Source organism: Apium graveolens, chromosome 5 (genome assembly GCF_009905375.1).
Source record: "Apium graveolens cultivar Ventura chromosome 5, ASM990537v1, whole genome shotgun sequence".
Classification (NCBI taxonomy): domain Eukaryota; kingdom Viridiplantae; phylum Streptophyta; class Magnoliopsida; order Apiales; family Apiaceae; genus Apium; species Apium graveolens.
The window spans coordinates 245,854,089-245,862,436 of NC_133651.1; the positions used below are offsets into that span (position 1 = coordinate 245,854,089).

Genomic DNA, 8,348 nt, shown 5'->3' on the forward strand with positions numbered 1-8,348 from the left:
CTAACCATATCTAATTATCTATATTATATTATATATAAAGAGTCAAGTTCTATGGAGACCACATTTTTGTTGGAGACCACGGAGACCACTTTTATTTTGCAACTAAAATCTTGCATAAAAACATTGAAAAATGTATTATTTTGTGCATTATGTTCTATAATGATCATTACTTTTTTTAAAATATTGAATATCGTACATGTATAGCAGGTAGAACATTACAAAATATTTTATTCTACGAAACATATTTAGTTTGTAGAACATTTGTTCAAATTGCAGAACATACACATTATACTTATTAAACTTAAATGATCTTCAACATCTTTAATGAATTAGTGATATTCGTAAAACATACTTCACAAAATAATATATTTCATAGTGTTTTGATTGCAAAACATATGTGGTCTCCGAGGTATCCGATAAAAATGTGGTCTCCATAAAAAAAACTTTTTTTATATATAAAATATAATTCAAAAATATATATATATATATTATTCGGTTATTTCGGTAAAAATCAAATTAAAATTTTGAAAAACCGAACCGATTTTATTTCGCTAAAAATCGAAATGACCGAAATTTTAACAAAGAGTTAAATCAAATCGAACCGAATGTTACCGGTTCGATTTGGTTTTCGATTTAGGTTCGGTTTATCTCGGCCCTAATCAAAAGTCAGATCCTATAATTCGGCAACACCATTTTTTTTACCGAACTGGAACTAAACTAGATACAACCAGCACAGTCATTAAAAGTAGATACAATGGTAGTTTCTTACTCATATTTCTTTACTTGGAAAATTTCCAAGTACAAATCTTTTTACCTTTAAAGTTAAATCTTTTCAAGGGATCGTAAGTACTTTTTGATCTCCGACGAACACTGAGGTGGAGAGACAATGATGATTTTCGGGCTACTACAACAAAAATACATAGTGTTGGACCTTGGACCAGAGGGAAGAGGAAACCAAGACTTAATTATAATAATTATATAACATTTTATGCAAAGGCCCAAGAGGCCCATTTGTAAAGAATATCCCATTTGGGACTCCCTATATATATAAAGGCACAACCTAATTTCAAGAGGTTGGCTAATTGAATAAAGAGAGTACCTCCTTAAAGACTAGTCTTATATATTAATAATATTCGAGGCTTATCATTTGGCGCTAGAAGGAGCTTTATTCTGAAGATCCAACCGAGATATGATTGTAGAAGAAATTGATCCGACAACAGCGGGACCAACTCAGGTGAAGGAACAGACAGCAGAGATCGTCGCCAATCCTAAAGGCCACGGTGGTCAGGCACTGCCTAGAAAATCGACACTACAGCCGAAATGTTTATTACCCCAACCGGAGGGAGCCTCTCATGATCAACCGCTGAACTTAACAAACACAGATCAACAAGACAAGAAGAGAAAGTTCAAATCAAATCGGCGATTGAGGATCCAAACATCCAAGGGTAAAAAGGTGCTTTCCAGCGACATGCGACTTCACCTCAAAAAGGTCGAGAGGTTAAAAGCTCAAAACACTGAAGATCCAGAGGATCTATCTTACTTCGATGAATAACTCAAACTTATAGAGCGCGAGACTCGAATACTCCAAGCCAAGCTCGAACAACAGCGTGAAATTCATCTCCTGCCGCGAGAGCTTCAACGAACGACGATAGAAAACCAAGGGCCAGGGGTGAACTCTATGACGAAGATGATGACACCGAATACGAGTATGAACCATCAGCAAAATCGACGTACTCACAACCGCGTGAGCATCGACAACGTACAGTATCATCTGCCGACATCTCTCAATAAACCGAGTCCATATAATCTATCTCCCATGAAGAATTTGCGAAAATGCAAGAGGAAATAGCGCAGATGCGTACCATAACGCGCAATCAGTCGGGATTCAAGACCGTCAGTGAGAGTCCTCTATCTCTGGTCCTTGAGAAGGCACGCATTGACCAGATGTTGAAAATACCTGCCCTCAACCATTTCGACAGGTCATCTGATCCGTTGGCATTCCTCAACACATTCGACGGCCGCATGGCTTTTTTGGTAACTCAGAAATTGCTCGATGCAAATTTTTCTCCACATGTCTATAAGGTACATCTCTACAGCAACCTACCACCTCGATCTATCGACTCCTGGATAACACTAAAAAGTAAATTCCAAGCTCGCTTCTCTAGTAATTATAAAGGAATAAAAGTCACAGCGTCCCTAATGACAATGCAACAGCGTTCGAATGAGAGTCTCCGAAGTTTCTTAACTCGATTCAGAGAAGAGATAGCAGAAATCTCAGATCTAATAGAGCAGATGGCTATCAACTTCCTGACATCGGATATCGACAAATCTCGACACTGGTTGCTCCTAGAGGAAATCTTTGAGAAAAGGCCAAAAACCCTACAAGCAGCATTCCAGATTATAGAACATCACATGATGCTTCAAGAAGTGTTTAGTGGCATTTATGTCCACTTAGAATGCTCTATAAAGGCTTGAATTGGTGTTTTGTACTCGAGTTATTTGTGTATTTGATATGTTTTTGTAGTGTTTTTGAATTTTAGGCATATAACAGGGATTCAGGTGATTTAGCATTATTTTGATGCTAAAATAATGTTAGGAATGTGTCAAGAAGATTGCTCGTGAAAAGGCCAACTTAAACCAGCAAGAAAATAAAAAGTAGAAGTTTTTACAGAATGTCGGCGCATCCGCGCTAGCACGCGCCCGCGCCAGGTTTACAGAAAGACAGCACGCCTGTGCTGGTGAAGCCCGTTCCAGGTCGGGATGGTAGAATTATGTTTCTACTTAGATTCTGAGAGTTTGAAGCCCTGGTTGATTCTACATTGTATATATTAATAACTTATGATCATTTTTCATAACAAGACGTACGAGAGTTAATGAGAAAGCGTACGAAGACCGTATAGCACAATTTTACTAAGGCAAAGAGGATCTAGTTTATTCTTATGATTCTTTATTTTAAGTTGTAATCTTGGATGCTAGTTTTCTTATTTATGGACCTATACTCTTATGCAACGTACTTGGTTTTATTATTTATTCAGTATAAAGACTACGTTTATTATACCATGCTTTAATTAGAACCCACGTTGATGATGAGTCCGATTATGGGCTAATCGTTATCGTGGGGTTCTAGCGGATTTACTTATGGATTTCTTTAGTTAAATTGTTCCGATGTCGTAGTGTGTCGTGATTATATGATAAACTAGTATTGGTTGTGCTTATTCGTCTTATGAGCGTCGCGAACTTATAAGATAGCGTGTTAATCTCTATTGAAGCGAAAGTGAATTTAGGGTTTAGAACTTGCCATGCTAGCATAGGTTCATGTATTTGATATGCATGATTCATAGGTAATTTAAACCATCTTACTTGCCCTGTATAATCATGATAGATAACTTGTGCATTAAGCCATTATGTTGTCAAATTCTATAGACATATAGGGTCTCAATATAATTGGTATATATTCAGCTTCTATCTATTTTGTGGTTGTCTGGTAGTAGGGTATTCGTACAATGAAAGTTGGCGTTTATTAGTTTCATGTTATCTGATTAGTGTCATCACCATTGCATGCTGAGGTTAAGAACAAAAAGGCTATTGAATGAAGTAGTAATGAAGTTAGAATCTCATGTGTGTATCATATAGTAATCAATCCTTTTTAATCTCTTAGTTAATATTCTTTAGTATAATCTCTTAGTTAATCGTCGTTATAAACAATCTCAATTTGTTAATCGTCTTAGTATTGAATAATAACCATAGCATTATTACATAAGTGCATTGATTGAAATTAACCTTAACCAGACTCTGTGGTAACGAACTAGAAATAATTCTATATTACTTGTGATCGCGTATACTTGCATGAATATTAGCGCGTATTTTCATCCTAACAAGTTTTTGGCGCCGCTGCCGGGAACTCGGGGTTAATTTTTAGTTTATGTGTTTGTCATCAGTGGTCGCTAAAGTTCATTGACTCGGACATTATTACTTACTTGTTTCCTTGTCGTGTTTTAGGTACTCTAGCGAGCGTGTATGCATACGCATTCTCGGTCTCAAAAGAGAACACTGGATCAAGATGAGAAAGAAGTTGTAGTAGCTAAGGAAGTTTTTGAAGAAGTTCTTGTCGAGGAGAAAGTTGAAGAAGAAGCTCTTATTTCAATGGGAGAACCAGAAGAGAATACAAAGGCTTTGATGGATTACTCTCAGCCAAAGATTAATGATATTCAGTCTAGCATTGTCCGGCCAGCCATCTCGGTAACACCTATGAGATCAATTCGAGCACGATTCAGATGATACACAACTCAATTCAGTTTGGGGGTTCTCCGACAGAAGACCCCAACATGCACATTAGAGATTTCATCGAGATCTGCGACATTTTTAAGTTCAATGGAGTTTCTGAAAATGCTATTAAGTTGAGGCTTTTCCCATTCTCTCTGCGGGATAAAGCTAAGTGTTGGTCACATTCTCTACCACCAGGGTCTATCACCAAATGGGAGGATCTTTCTCAAAAGTTCATAACTAAATTCTTTCCTATGGCGAAGACTGCTGCAATCAGAAACACACTTACTCAATTTGCTCAGCAATCTGGAGAATCTTTATGTGAGGCTTGGGATCGCTACAAAGAGATGCTTAGAAAATGTCCTCATCATGGGATGCCTGACTGGATGATCATTAACTACTTTTATAATGGATTGGGTGCTACTTCTAGACCCATGCTTGATGCAGTATCAGGAGGAGCCTTATGGGCTAAAAGCTATGATGAAGCTTATGAATTGATTGAGCTGATGGCTGCCAATGAATACCAGAACCCAACTCAGAGACTACCTCGGGGCAAGGTAGCAGGAATTCTGGAGTGAGATATAGCTATTACTATAGTTGCTCAGCTTAAGGCTTTGACGATGAAGGTGGATTCTTTGGCTTATTATGGAGTTAATCAGATCACTAGTGTTTGTGAGCTTTGTGCTGGTGCCCATGAGACGGAGCAGTGTGCTATTTCTAGTGAATCAGCTCAGTTCGTGAGAAACTTTCAGAGGTCACAGCAGCCAGTTCCAGCCACTTATCATCCCAAGAACCGCAATCATCCTAACTTCAGCTGGAGTAATACTCAGAATGCGGTTCAACAGCCTTATCAGCAGTATGCAGCAAAGCAATACAACCCTCTTGATTTTCAGCAACCGCAAGATGCACCAAGAAAACAACTCCAGCTGCAACAGTCTAATGAAAAATCTGAATTGTAGGAGTTGAGGCTCATGTGTAAGAGCCGAGCGGTTTCTATCAAGACCTTGGAGAATCAAATAGGGTAAATTTCCAATGCCTTGCTAAATCATCAACCTGGTACACTCCCTAGTGACATTAAAGTGCCAGGATAAAGGGAAGCTAAGGAGCAGGTAAAGGCAATTACATTGAGGTCTGGGAAGGATGCAAATCCTGAACACTCTCAAGTTTCGGAAGAAGAAGTTGTGGCTGAAGAAGAAGTGCAGAAGGAAGCAGAAGTGGAAGCAAGGAAGACTACTGTTGAACACATTCGGGGAGAAACAGATATATCCTCCACCTTATTTTCCTGAGAGGCTACAGAAGAAAAAGCTGGATAAGTAGTTTGAGAAGTTTCTAAAGGTGTTCAAGAAACTTCATATCAACATACGTCTTGAATAGATGCCTAGCTATGTGAATTTTATGAAAGGTATTATCTCACGGAAAGTGAAGCTTGATGACTTAGAGATAGTTGCTCTTACGGAGGAATGCAGGGTTGTGCTGTAATAGAAGTTGCCTATGAAGCTTAAAGTTCTTGTATGCTTCACTATTCATTGTACCATTGGGAAAGTGTCATTTGATAAATGCTTATATGACTTGGGAGCTAGCATCAATTTGATGCCCTTGTTAATCTTCAAGAAGTTGGGCTTACCTAATCCAAAGCCTACTCATATGACCTTGTAGTTGGCCGATCGTTCTATTACATATCCACGAGGCATTGTGGAGGATGTCTTGGTCAAGGTTTATAAACTCATCTTTCCTACTGATTTTGTAATTTTTGATTTCGAGGAGGATAAGAAGATTCCCATAATCTTGGGAAGACCATTATTGGCTACTGGTCGAACCATGATTGTGTGCAGAATGGTGAGCTTACTCTACGAGTGCTGGATCAGGATGTGACGTTCAATGTTTAAATCCCATAAAATTCCCGACTGAGAATGAGGAGTGCTTAAAAGTGGAGTTGGTCGATTATTTTGATACTTCAGAACTTGATCAAATGTTAAGGTCTGATGCCTTAGAGATGGCCTTGTTGGGGAATTCAGATAGTGAAGATGACGAAGGTGATGAGCAGTTGCAGTATCTGAATGCTTCTCCCTGGAAGCGAAGGCTGGATATGCCTTTTGAATCTCTTGAATTGGAGGAGTTGAACAAATCTACAAAGCGCCTCAAGCCATCTATTGAGGAAGCTCCTACACTTGAGCTTAAACCATTGCCTAAACACTTAAGGTATGCGTTTTTAGGTGATGCATCTACTTTGCCTGTGATCATTGCATCTGACCTTTTAGGTAGTGATGAGGAAAAGCTCTAAAGAATTCTGAGAGAGTTCAAATCGGCAATTGGATGGACTATAACAGATATTAAGGGAATAAGCCCTTCTTATTACATGCATTCAAATTCTGCTAGAGGAAGGTAGCAAGCCTACTGTTGAGAAACAGAGAAGGCTTAATCCGATCATGAAAGAAGTTGTGAAGAAAGAAATCCTCAAATGGTTAGATACAGGGATCATCTATCCCATTTCTGACAGTTCTTGGGTGAGCCCAGTTCAGTATGTGCCGAAGAAATGAGGTATCACAGTTGTTGCTAATGACAAGAATGAGCTCATTCCTACTCGAACAGTCACGGGGTGGAGAGTTTGAATGGACTACAGGAAGTTGAACAAGGCCATGAGAAAGGATCACTTCCCTCTTCCTTTTATTGATCAGATGCTTGACAGATTGGCTGGGCATGAGTACTATTGTCTTCTGGATGGTTATTCGGGTTATAATGAGATTTACATTGCTCTAGAGGATCAGGAAAAGACTACTTTCACTTGTCAGTTTGGAACTTTTTCCTTCAGAAGAGTTTCTTTTGGGGTGTGTCGAGCACCTTCCATATTTCAGAGATGCATGATGGCTATCTTCTCTGACATGATTTGTCAGAATATGGAGGTATTCATGGATGATTTCTCTGTGTTGGGTGATTCTTTTGATGAATGCTTGCAAAATCTTGGCATCATTCTTAAAAGGTGTGTTGAGATCAATCTGGTTCTCAACTGGGAGAAACGTCATTTTATGGTGCGACAAGGCATTATTCTTGGGCACAAGGTCTCTAGTAAAGGTCTTGAGGTGGATAAAGCCAAGGTAGGGGTTATCGAAAACCTTCCTCCACCAATTTCTGTTAAGGAATCCGCAGCTTTCTTGGTCATGCGGGTTTCTATAGGCGTTTCATCAAGGACTTCTCAAAAATCTCTAAACCTTTGTGCAATCTTCTAGAGAAAGATGTCCTGTTCAAGTTTGATGACGAGTGCCTAGCTGCTTTTGAGTTCTTGAAAAAGAGTTTAATCACGGCACATGTCATAATTGCACCTATTTGGGATGAACCTTTTGAGATGATGTGCGATGTAAGTGACTATGCAGTTATTGGGCAGAGAAAGAACAACATATTTTATGTGGTTTACTATGCTAGTAAGAACCTCGATGATGCTCAACTGAATTATCCTCGACCACCTTGTTCCTCTTATCATCAAGCAATTCTATAGAGACGGAATGATTAGCACCCGACGGACCGGGTTTGGTCACGTCAGCAGTCTTCATCGAAGCTCGTTGTACCAGAAGCAACATAGCCTTGTCAATATCCCCTCGAACACCGCTATTAAACACTCTCTTCAAAGAAGACCCATCCACCGATACACCAAACAAAAAGAGGTCAGTCAAACCATTAAAAAAAAAGAGAAAATGTAGTAAAAGAAAATGAGAGAGAGGGGGAAAGAGGGAGAGAAAAACATCCCCCTTACAATCGTGCATTTCCAAGAACTTAAAATCCTTCAGTTCTAAATGGGTGTACAACAACCTCAACCCATGAAACTCATCTAAGTACGTCATGTTGTACTTCTCCAAGTTATTTAAATAATCTATCGTACCCTGGCTAACTTTTCCAATAGGCTTCACAAACTCCAAATCAGGCCCCCCAACATACAACCACTTGGCTTGATAACCGGAATTCGAGGACCTAATGCTAACAATCTTCATCCTTTTATGACGGGAATCAAAATATACCTGACCATCGTGGTAACGAATACCATATATCGAGAAAAACAATTTTAAAGTCAGGACCCGGTCCATATCACAATATAA

At 39.0% G+C, this 8,348-nt stretch overlaps 1 non-coding gene across 1 annotated transcript; it reads right to left on the reverse strand.

Moving 5' to 3' along the window:
- Positions 1-4,532: 4,532 nt before the first annotated feature.
- On the reverse strand, positions 4,533-4,639 carry LOC141663163 (small nucleolar RNA R71). The gene has a single exon (XR_012551247.1). It is a non-coding gene; the product is annotated as a small nucleolar RNA R71 (small nucleolar RNA).
- Positions 4,640-8,348: the final 3,709 nt, after the last annotated feature.